Source organism: Leucoraja erinacea, chromosome 13 (genome assembly GCF_028641065.1).
Source record: "Leucoraja erinacea ecotype New England chromosome 13, Leri_hhj_1, whole genome shotgun sequence".
NCBI classification, from domain to species: domain Eukaryota; kingdom Metazoa; phylum Chordata; class Chondrichthyes; order Rajiformes; family Rajidae; genus Leucoraja; species Leucoraja erinaceus.
Window position 1 is genome coordinate 17,188,357 of NC_073389.1, and position 12,958 is coordinate 17,201,314.

Genomic DNA, 12,958 nt, shown 5'->3' on the forward strand with positions numbered 1-12,958 from the left:
AATGCTTTGCAGAGATTTTTCTCAGATGATGCGAAGAGCCAGTGATAATAATAATAATAATAATAATAATACATTTTATTTATTGGGCGCCTTTCAGACATCTCAAGGACACCTTGCATAGGTTAACAGGAAATATAAACATATAATCAGAATAAAATAAATAATAAAGACATCACAGAAACACAAATTAAAAACAGAATTCAGTCCAAAAACAAAAATCAAAAACACAATATGAAGAGAGAGCAGCGGCAGCTAAAGCGTGTCAGCGTCCACTCTCCCTTCACGGTCATTGGAAGAAATTTATTGTAAAGCTTTCCTCACATGCCTATATAGTCTTCAATTTAAAGGGGTATGTTATGTGATGCCACCATATGTTTTCAGCTGATAAGCACAATTAGATACTATGCTATAACATCCACAGAATATTTCTGAGCTTGATTGCTGGCAACAAGGAAAACCAAGGTGGCAAAGAAAACTCAACTTAACAGACATCTAAAAGGTCACAAAGTGTTGGAGTAACTCAGCAGGCAGGCAGTATCTCTAGAGAACATGGATAGGTGATGTTTCAGGTTGGGACCCATCTTCAGATGTCTTGAGTCTGAAAAAGGGTCCCGCCCCCTAAAACTATGGGAAAGCCACATATACACCATTCCAACTGGAAATAAAATTACAGTTGGGTCATATTAGCATTGTAAAGAAAAACCTCACAACTTGGCAGCTTTGCTGTTCATGGGAACATGCTCACCCTATGCTCTGGCTATCTCACTTGCTATCTGCCACTTGGCAGCCGTCCCTTTATCTGCAAGCAGATTCTCCACACCTGCAATGTCCAGCATAATGGCTCCAAAATCGAGCGTGCCCCAGGTTAGGACCTTAACTTGTGGGCCAGTCCTATCCTTCCTCATAACTGTAAGAGAAAGACAAATCCTCTTGTGTAGACATGCAATTTGCCTTCCTAATTCCCTATGCCATGAGCATGATACCTCTCACTGACTGGGATAGAAAGACCTCAGGTTCCCTTTAACTTCAACATTTCTCAACTTTTCAAAAATTCTTGTTATGTAAAGGACACAAAGTGCAGGAGTAACTCAGCAGGTCAGGCAGCATCTCTGGAGACCATGATAAAGTGACACTCCTTCAGACTGAAGAAGTGTACTGACCCAAAATATCACCCATCCATGTTCTCCAGAGATGCTGTCTGACCCGTTGAGTTACTCCAAGAATTTGTGTCCTTTTCTTGTAAACCACCATCGGCAGTTCTTTGTTCCTACTCATTGTTGTGTATTTTAATGATCTTAAACTCCTACTTTTCCTCGAGAAGTAGAATATTCTGAAGTAGCCAACTAATCATTTTCAATGGTAATGCAGGAAGATTTGATCAAGATCATTTTATTCTGAAAAGGGCACCTCGTTCCATTGATCGAGACCATGATCTCAAAGTTTTTCTTGCTATTGCTTCTCCAAAATTTTTGTTTCTCTGCAACATTTCAAATTATAAGATCTCAATCAAAACATGTTTATCTTTCTGGATCCTCGGTAAATATCTTATTCAGACGTTGCAATAGACCATGATGGGTGGACATGTAAAATAATCATAATGAACTCATGAGTTACATATTTGTAAAAATTCTTCAAATATTGATTCTGAGGAGCCAATTGTGTGCTGAACCCACCAAGATGTATATAATTGGAAAAGATTATGCAGGAAGACACTATTTAGTAAATGGGGGAAAAAAAACAAAATACTGACAAAATAAAGATCTTATTGAGGTGTACAAAATTATGAGAGGAATAGATTGGGTAGATGCACAGAGTCTCTTACCCAATGTAAGGTAAATCAAGAACCAGAGGGCATACGTTTAAGGTGAAGGGGGATAGATTTTATAGGAATCTGAGGGATGTGGAATGAGCTGCCGGAGTAGGGAGTTGAGGCAGATACTATCATGATGTTTCAGAAACATTTAGTCAGGTACATGGATAGGACAGGTTTAGAGGGATATGGGCCAAACACAAGCAGGTGGGACTATACAAGATGGGACATGTTGGTCGGTGTGGGCAAGTTGAGCCGATGGGCCTGTTTCTACGCTGTAAAATGCTATGGCAACATATTGAAGCTTTCACAGCAGTGTTTGGTGGCAAAGGTGAAAAGGAAAACTTGTCGGAACTCTATGGAAGGATAGATGAGACACTTCACCAATAGCTTGTTGTGTTCAATGTACATAGGATCATAAGTGATAGGAGAAGAATTAGGCCATTAGGCCCATCAAGTCTACTCCCCCATTCAATCATGGCTGGAATCATCATCTTTCCCTCCTAACCCCATTCTCCTGCCTTCTCCCCATAACCTCTGACACCTGTAAGACAGTAAGTAAAAAATATAAGAAGATTTTATTAATTGGCAACATATTGAAGCTTTCATAGTATTTAGTGGCAATTATTAAAATAAGTTGAGATTATAACATGAAGAACGGGTCAAAATATGCGTAAAATTCTATTTATTTTATAAATCATTGTTGTGATCATTTTGCATCCAATTCGGATCATGGAACCAATAATTTAGCTATTCTGGCAATGCGTGGGAATTGGAAATGTTGCTTACGCAGAGTGATTGCATAAATTGACTATGTTCTCACTGAAAAAGGGAGAGTTAAAAGGTGACTTGATTGCTGTATTTAGCATTCTAAATAAAGCAGAAAGCAGGGAGTCTAGGACTAGAGGTCATAGCCTCGGAATTAAAGGAAGTTCTTTCAGGAAGGAGATGAGGAGGCATTTCTTTAGTCAGAGGTTGGTGAATCTGTGGAATTGTTTGCCACAGAAGGCTGGGGAGGGTAAGTCAGTGAATATATTTAAGGCAGAGATGGATAGATTCTTGATTAGTACAGGTGTCAGAGGTTATGGGGAGAAGGCAGAAGAATGGGGTTAGGAGGGAGAGATAGATCAGCCATGATTGAATGGGGGAAGTAGACTTGATGGGCCTAATGGCCTAATTCTTCTCCTATCACTTATGGTCTTATGATCCTATGTACATTGAACACAACAAGCTATTGGTGAAGTGTCTCATCTATCCTTCCATAGAGTCCCGACAAGTTGCCCTTCGATTCAGCCCAGGAACTGAAATGTCGTCCACTGCCTGTCAAGTTTCTCAATGCCATGTGCTTATAAAAAAAGATGAGCAATAGAAATTCAGTGCATCAATAAATGCAGGCAGCCGAGGTTTGTCCAGAGAAACTGGGAGATACGCAGCAAAGAAATAGACAGGTGGACAGCACAATGAGAAGAGTACCTTAGGGGCATTCAGAAACAAAGTGAAAAGAAAGCAGCAGTGAAAAAAATAGGGAGAAAGAATAGACAAGCAAGTTGTGCAGTTTTATATCACTTCTGCTCAGTGGCAAAACCACAGGAGAAAGGCTTCAATTAATCCTTAAAATAACAATGCAATTATCTCATTGTGCTACAGAAGGGGTTGCTTGCTTCTGTACTTGTTAAAAATAGTAAGTATGCAAATTTCTAAAAGCAAAATTTAAATCACAAATGCACCAAGTCACACAAATATCTGGTAAAAACGAATCATACTAATATACTATTATTTAAAGAAACAATTCAGGAATTCTAGAAACCGTTTACCCTGTGAGCTCCAAACCTATGGACAAGTTGCGTGTTTTGAAGAAAAAGTACAAAGGTTGCAGTTGATTTGATTTTCTCTGATTCCAGTGACCTTTTCCAGCACTAAAAAGACATTACATTATGTTCTGTTCCATCTCTTTGCAGTGACTTAACTATCTACATGGCTTTAATCTCTGACTACACTATAAGACGGACACAAAATTGAATACCTTTGAATACAATTGAATTAAAGGGAAAGGGGGCGGCAGGTTGGCACAGAGTTGCTGCCTTAAGCCCCTGTCCCACTTTCCTGAGTTACCACGAATTATCCCGAGTTTTCCCCTTGATTCAAATCGGAGAATTACAGTAATAGCCAGGCGTGGACACTAAGGTTTTTTTTTTTTACTCGTGGACATTTTTCAACATGCTGAAAAAACGTCCCGACTTACCTGTGTTCAAGAAGGAACTGCAGATGCTGGAAGATCGAAGGTACACAAAAATGCTGGAGAAACTCAGCGGGTGCAGCAGTATCTATGGAGCGAAGCAAATAGGCGACGTTTCGGTCCGAAACCCTGCTTCAGACTGATGGGGGGTGGGGCGGAGAAGGAAGGAAAAAGGGAGGAGGAGGAGCCCGAGGGCGGGGGGATGGGAGGAGACAGCTCGAGGGTTAAGGAAGGGGAGGAGACAGCAAGGGCTAGCGAAATTGGGAGAATTCAATGTTCATGCCAACCGGACGCAAGCAACCCAGGCGGAATATGAGGTGCTGTTCCTCCAATTTCCAGTGTTGCTCACTCTGGCAATGGAGGAGACCCAGGACAGAGAGGTCGGATTGGGAATGGAAGGGGGAGTTGAAGTGCTGAGCCACCGGGAGTTCAGGTAGGCTATTGCGGACTGAGCGGAGGTGTTCGGCGAAACGATCGCCCAACCTCCGCTTAGTCTCACCGATGTAAATCAGCTGACATCTAGAGCAGCGGATGCAGTAGTTGAGGTTGGAGGAGATGCAGGTGAACCTTTGTCGCACCTGGAACGACTGCTTGGGTCCTTGAATGGAATCGAGGGGGGAGGTGAAGGGACAGGTGTTGCATTTCTTGTGGTTGCGGTTGCGGTCTCCTTCTCCCCCCTCCCCCCCCCCCACTCCCCATCAGTCTGAAGAAGGGTTTCGGCCCGAAACATCACCTATTTCCTTCGCTCCATAGATGCTGCTGCACCCACTGAGTTTCTCCAGCATTTTTGTGTACCTCCCGACTTACCTGATGCCCCGAGTACCTACGGCTGGCATTACGAGCTGCTACGAAATATCTACGGACTCCTACGGCCTCCTACGGACTCGCTATGGACATTCTCCGAGTTTGAATCAAGGGGAAAACTCGGGAGAATTTGTGAGTAACTCGGGAAAGTGGGACAGGGACTTTACAGCACCAGAGACCCGGATTCAATCCTAACTATGGGAGCTGTCTGTATGGAGTTTGTACTTCTCCCCGGGACCGCGTGTATTTTCTCCAGGTGCTCCGATTTCCACCCACACTCCAAAGACATACAAGTTGGTAGGCTAATTGGCTTAGTAAAAAGTTGTAAATTGTCCCTAGTGTGTAGGATAGTGCTGGCGTACAGGGTGATTGCTCGTCTGCGCGGACTCGGTGGGCCGAAAGGCCTGTTTCCGCGCTGTTTCTCTAATCTAAACTAAACTGAACCTGCTTGTCATATATACTTATACCATCGACCAATGTGATTTTTATTGGAAGATGACTATTCTGTTATGTTATTATATAATATACAGCTACACCGTGCAGTTATATGACTGTTACATGTACGAGTAGGTATTTAACCGGAACTTCCAAAATGCAACCTTTGAGAAACATTACAGCATACCAACAGCTGTGGAATTATAATTGTATGTAAATTGCACAATTAAAAGTGCATGTGACTGAACTGTGGCAAAAACACTGTAATTAACATTTCATACATATCAAATTAAAGCTCCAATGGGGGATCTGCTGAAAAATAGCTCCATCGTACACTAAAGATTTGTACTGCAAGTAAAATACTGCAAAGTTCAAAACAAAGTGATTGTTAGTACTGATGATAGTGTGCAGAGTGAGTCACCTGTTAGCTTGTATAGTACATCTGTCACAAACAGGGCACGTTGAATGAATTGTTAATTGTTGCAATATGTTTATCAATTTATTGTTCAATGGTCTTATATCTATTTAACTAGACAACATAACATACAAATAAATATTGTTTTTGTTTATGTTCTGCAATCTGTCCAGTGAGTTGTATTTTTAACCACATTTGCTAATTGATATTGTAACGCATTCTTTTTCTGATTTGAATATCACATAGCAAGTAAATATACAGCAGTGAAAAATGTAATTGCAGTCATTTACAAGTTGTGTGAAATTCTACCTAATCCCAAAGTGCCACATTGCAAAGGAGCCCTTGCACTGACAATCTTCACTTTTGCTGGATGCGAATATACTCAATGGTGCTAAAAGCGTTAACATTACAAACAGATAAACACAAAAATATCCAGCTGGTTCATTGATTCTGTTCTATTCAGTTTGTTTCAACGATGCTACATGGCCCACAAGGCCCTCCCACGCCAGCAAGCACGTAATTTTGTGGGAGAGTCGAGAAGGAACAGTTTCAAAATGCTTGAGGTCAATTCATAGGAGAGGGAAGGTCAAATACAAAGAAATTCTCCAATGCCCAAATGCAATCGCAAACAAGTTCTCAGTATCATCAGCAACTAAATGATACATCTCCCAACATCCCACGTACCAACAGTACATAAAAATATTAACCTGTTTTAGAATTTGTGTCGCTCCCCTTCTCCAAAACTGAGGGAATCATCAGAAGAAGGAAACCATACTGACATTTAACCTAATTCCACCCTCATCTGATTGTGTGTACATTCTCACATTGATCTTAACTGATCTTATTCCGATTAATCCCCCTGCTGCATACAGTCCACCTCCATGATGAGCAACAAATGTTGTCATGATGAGCAACAAAATGTTGGCTGGGGAACCTCCAACTCACTCGGGACATGCCAACCAATTGTAATCCTACTACCTTCAGATTCCTTCAACATATATTGCCTTTGGTTTATTATTGAAGCTGTTAAAGGTATGTGTCCAATACTGTATTCCTACATAGAACATAAAATAATACTGCACAGGATCAGGTCTTTCAGCCCACAATGTCTGTGCCAAGCATGTAAATTAATCTCACCTGCCTGCTCATGATGCGCATCCTTCCAATCCCTGCATTACATGTGCCGATCTAAAAGCCTCTGGAACACCACTATTGTACTTTACAAAGCCTTGAGTGCACTGGGCATAAACGGAGTGGCGAGGCGAAAGGCCATCAAGAACACCACAGAGGCAGCAGAGAAGGCCTCGAGATGGCTCTGGATCTGGAGAGGAGGTCCATGGGGAGGAGCGAATGCCACCTGAACACAAGTGGTGGTCTGATCAACCACGGCTGGGTGCCTGGGTGAGGGTGTCTGATGTTGAAAGACCCGAAACACCCAATGACCCCAGGTTACATCACTGATGATGTGTTCAGGAGAATCTATCGATGTATTTGTATCAATCAAATATATGCCTCCACCCACACCCCTGACAGCACATTCCAGGCACCCACCAGTATAAAAATCGAGCCCCGCAAATCTCCTTTAAACCTTGCCCCTCACATGTTAAAGTTATATGCTCTAGTATTTGACATTTTCACACTGCGATAAAGATCCTACTGACTACCGTATTCATGCCTTATAATTTTATATGCTTCTATTGCATCTCCCCTCAACCTCTGGCATTCCAGAGAAAACTGCACAGTGGTGCAGCTGGTAGAACAATGTAGAACACAGGAATGCAAGAAACAAAAGCTGGAGTGGACCACGTGTCCTCTCAACCCTGCTCATGCTTTCAGTTGGATCATGGCTCATCCTATACCTTGTACATTTACCTACTGATTCCCCACATCCCTTGATTATACCTTAGTATCCAAAAGTCTATCAATGTCAGCCTTGGATGCATCCACAGCTTAGGATAGAGAAGGTGAAAGATTTACAATCATAAATTCATAATATATAGGAAAAGCTATTCGGCCCATCAAGTCTTCTCCGTCATGCAATCATGGTTGATCTATCTTCCCATTTCAACCCCATTGCTCTGCCCTCCCCATAACCCCTGACACCCGTACTGTAAAATGACTTACTGCACACACAAGTCTTTTACTGTAACTGTTTATTAAACTAAGTCTTTTGCACTATGCTGTAGCTGTCCATGGCCATCACTGGAGCTAGAGAGCGAGCTAGAGGTGGGGACACTACCATTATGGAGACAATGGGGAGTGGTTAGTAATGGGGAGGTCATTATGGTTAAAGGAACATGCACTGATCTACACGTACTAATCAAGAATCTGACAATCTCCGCATTAAAAATATCTATCGACTTGGCCTCCACAGCCATCTAATGTAAATGAATTCTACAGATTCACCACCCTCTAAAGAAATTCCTCCTCATCTCCTTTCTAAAGGTGCGTCCTTTTATTCCGAGGTTATGGCCTCTGGTCCTAGACTCCCCCACCAGTGGAAACATCCTCTCCACGTTCACTCTATCCAGGCCTTTTCGGGAAGTTTCAAAGAGGTCCTTCCTCATCCTTCTAAACTCCAGTGAGAGCAGGCCAAGTGCACTTAAATGCTCTTTATATGTTAACCCAATCATTCCTGGGATAATTCTCGTAAACCAACTCTGGATTCTCTGCAACGCAAGCGCATCCTCCCTCAGCTATGGGGCCCAAAACTGCTCATAATATTCCAACTGGGGTCTGATCAGTGCCTTATAAAGCCTTAGCATTTACATCCCTGCTTTTATATACTAGTACTAGAATATATTCTAATTCGAAAGCTTTATTCCGAGTCAATATCCACTGCTGCTCATTGAGATGTTCCAGTCCGTCAGAATACCATACCTCTCAATCAGATCGATTCATATGATTTAAGGTAGTAGTTATACTGGAATACTCCAAATCCATGCCATCCTGCTCCCTCATTCGTGTGACCCAAGCTATTTCCAGGACTAAAGCAGTTATCTACAGATTTAAGAAAACCCCCTCCAAGAGCCACGGGGTGATTTGAACAGCCAATAACCTCACCCTTTTTCTCATGGAAGGACAGCATAACTCATTAGCATTTGTTCCTCAGGTTCCGACTAAATCTCTCCACTCTCACCTTCAACCCTCTAGTTCCTGATTACCTACCCTTGGGGGGGGGGAGGGGGGGGGGGAGCATCCTAACTATTCCCCTCATTATTTCATATAACTCTATTTTATACACTTCTCAGCCTCCTGCGCTCCAAGGAATAAAGTATTAGCCTGTCCACCCTCTCCCAATAGCTCAGGCCCTTGAATATTGGCAACATCCTCGTAAATCTTCCCTGCACTCTTTCCAGCTTAATGGCATCTTCCCTATTGCATCTTGCCAAGTTTTGTTGAGGAAATAAATTATTTCATTTGTACTCTTACCTTGCATAGAAAATTCATAGGGTGCTAAAGATAAAAGTGTTACGTATGCATGGTTAGTAAGGTCAAATAGGAGATAATGGTGGGCATGGAGTTTGATACACCAATATATTGGAGCCATTCAACAATGTTTGTGCTCTGGTGCCTTTGAGCTTTAATTGAATTTCTCATCCTCCAGACATTGATGTATTTGTTTCATTGCTGCAGATTTATGCTGTTGGGAAATGTTCAGCATTGTTACCCTGGTGTCCTCTACATTGCACAGTGACCCATTATCTCTCCTGGCTGCTTGTTGACATCACTTCTCTGTGTGTCATTGTAAACAATACTCTTTAAACTCTGTTCAATCCCATGTGGTGTAGGTCAGCAAGAGTTATCTGAATATGAGTTTATTAATCAGATGCCTGTAGTGCAACCATTAAAACGTGTTTTTCTGCAAGCTCGCGGTTCTAAGTATTGGAATTTTATGTGCCCCATGATCACATCTGACTAGTACAGGTCAGAGGTTATGAGGAGAAGGCACGAGAATTAGGTTGAGAGGGAATGATAGATCAGCTATGATTGAATGGCGTAGTCTTGGAGATTGGAGATTCTTTAGTCAGAGGGTGGTGAATCTGTGGAATTCTTTGCCACAGAAGGCTGTGGAAGCCAAGACAGTGGATATTTTTCAGGCAGAGATGGATAGATTCTTGATTAGTACAGGTGTCCGAAGTTATGGGGAGAAGGCAGGAGAAGGGGTTTAGGAGGGAGAGACAGATCAACCATGATTTAATGGTGCAGTAGACAATGGGCGGAATATCCTAATTCTGCTCCTATAACTTATGAACTTTTGAACTTATGAACATCTGACAAGTACTCTACTATTCATTCTTACAATCCTCTGTTTTTACTGTACATCTGTCATTGTGTTGGAAGTCACTTTTTCTGTTTGAAGTATCACTGACACTAATGTCACTCATATCACACATTGCCCATCATGTATCTCCATGTGACGTTTCTGTGTACCAATGCTCACTATAATGGACATCCTATTGGCATAACTGGTAGTAACTTCCACCTAGTATTTCATGACATACACTCTTGACCAGTCCAGATAGTTAATTTGATTTCTGAATGCCCCTGGACCTTCTTTCCAGCGAACCTCTTAGATGGATAAACACATCCATTTGAGATATGAGAATTTGAGAACATAGAACATAGAAAAGTACAGTGCAGGAAGAGGCCTTTTCGCCAACAACATATGTACTGAACATAAGGCCAAGATAAACTAATCTCATCTCATCTCATAATCTCATCATCTCATCATCTCATCTCACATCATCTGCCTGCGTATATGATCTCATAAGTTTATACGTTCACAAGATATAGTAGCAGAATTAGGCCATTCAGCCCATCGAGTCTACTCCGCCATTCAATCATGGCTGATCTATCTTTCCCTCTCAACCCCATTCTCCTGCCTTCTCCCCATAACCTTTGACACCCATACTAATTAAGAATCTGTCAATCTCCGGTTTTAAAATACCCTGTCTGTGGCAATGAATTCCACAGATTCATCACCCTTCGATTAAAGAAATCCTCCTAATCTGCTTTCCAAAGGTATGTCCTGTTATTCTGAGGCTGCACCCTCCAGTCCTAGACTCTCCCACCAGTGGAAACATCCTCGCCACATCATCTGCCTGCATATGATCCATATCCCTCCATTCCCTGCATATCCATGTGCCTATCAAAAATCCTCTTAAACTATGGAATCTGCCTCCACCACCTCCACTGGCAGTATGTTCCAGGCACTCACCACCCTCTGCGTAAAAAACCTCCCCTGCACATCTTTAAACTTTGCCCCTCTCACCTTAAAGCTATTCAAAGAAACATCCAACATAGCTATTAATATTTTAGTTTTTTTTGCTTTTATACAGAAGAACAAAATCAGACCGAATCCATGTTTTGAATTATTTTGCTTCAGTGTGCTAATTATACATGCATTTCTTGCATCCATGATGGGGAATCTGCCTCATTATACAACCACAGCCTGTTGATTTAGACTTATGTAATGAAGCTGGTACTGCTGGGGGCAGCACAGTGGGGCAGCCTTACAGCAGCAGAGACCCGCGTTCACTCGTGACTATGGATGCTGTCTGTACGGCGTTTGTACATTCTCCCTGTAACCGCGTGGGTTTTCTCCGGGTGCTCCGGTTTCCTTCCACACTCCAAAGACATACAGGCTTGTAGGTTAATTGGCTTCAATAAATTGTAAACTGTCCCTAGTGTGCAGGATGGTATTAGTTTAAGGGATGATTACTGGTCGGTGTGGACTCAGTGGGCCGAAGGGCCTATTTCTGCACTGTATGTCTAAACTAAAACTAAATTAAACTAAACTAAACTAAACTAAGTATACAGGTTTGTACGTTAATTGCCTTTGACAAAAATTGTATATTGACCCAAGTGTTTAGGATAGTGCTCGTGTACAGGGATCGCTAGTATCGTTAACTCAGTGGGCCGAAGGACTGTTTCCAGGCTGTTTCTCTAAACTAAAACTAAAATAAACTAACACGTACAGGTTTGTAGGTTAACTGGCTTCAGTGAAAGTGTAAATCTTCCCTCGTGCGTGGATAGTGTTAGTGTACGGTGCTGTCTCGGTGTCCGAATGGCCTGTTTCTATGCTGTATCTCTAAAATAAAGTACGCTAAAAGCTTTCTGCTTTACGATCCATATCCTGTGCAGATGTCACATTAAACAGTTGAGGGGCTTTCTGTTGGTGCCGTGCAATGCATCATTGCATCTTTTTGAATTTCTAGCATCACCCCAGCACGCACATCGCTATTTGAATGCTCAAAATTATGTGGTGCCATTGATGACTGATGGAATCATCTTCACATTCATAATATCCAAAGCATTGTAAGAAGGAGCTCATATGTTCTGACGGATTCTGCCGATGATGTCCCACACTCTCGGGAATAGAACCACTCTGAAAAGTGCCGAGGCTGCTCCTCCTGCTGCTGATTGCTCTCTGTGGAAAAAAATCCAATATCCCATTAACACTGCATACTGTCCGACATGTCATACTTCACCTGGTACAACTCAGAAGAAGCCAATTGTTCTGAAGTTGAAGGCAGTGGTAAATTTTATTAGCCCAGGGAGAACCATTGCAGTAGAGGTTGGAATTTGCATGCACTGTGCATTTTGATGCTCTACGCATTCTCTAGACGATTGCATTCAGAAGACGATACGATTCTACAACGCACCATGCGACAATCACAAGAATGACAGATCTCCTCAGGCAATCCCGAGTAATTGCGGTGCGGCCTGCACAAGCGATCAGGATAGACAGATTTAGATGACCGTGCATATGCCTCTCCCATTTCAATAACATTCAGACCCATTCTCCAGCTTCCTGGGGACAGGAAGTAATCCCAACGATAAGGAGATCTTATGCAGTCAAGGTTGTTGCAAGTTGCTCCTCTGCATGGTGGCGGAAAGGAAAATATAGTCTATAAATATAGAAACCAACTTCAAAATGAAAAAAAACATCTTTGACGTGACAGAAGCTAACAGGGAACTCTAATTCTAGGTCCAAATAACAAATCAGCGCAGCACACATAAAAACTCATCTGAAAAGGTTTGGAAATAAGGCCTTGCTAACTGAAAGCACAACTGTCAGTGATGGAATAATTAAACTAGGGTTTAAACCAGAAGGCAGAGTTGGATTTGTGCCAATATCTCAGGGCTGGAAGATACTGCAGCAAAAGAAAATGTTACGGCCATGAAGGGATTCAAGAATAAAGTTATAAATTCAACAGCACCTCATATTTCGCTTGGGTAATTTACACCCCAG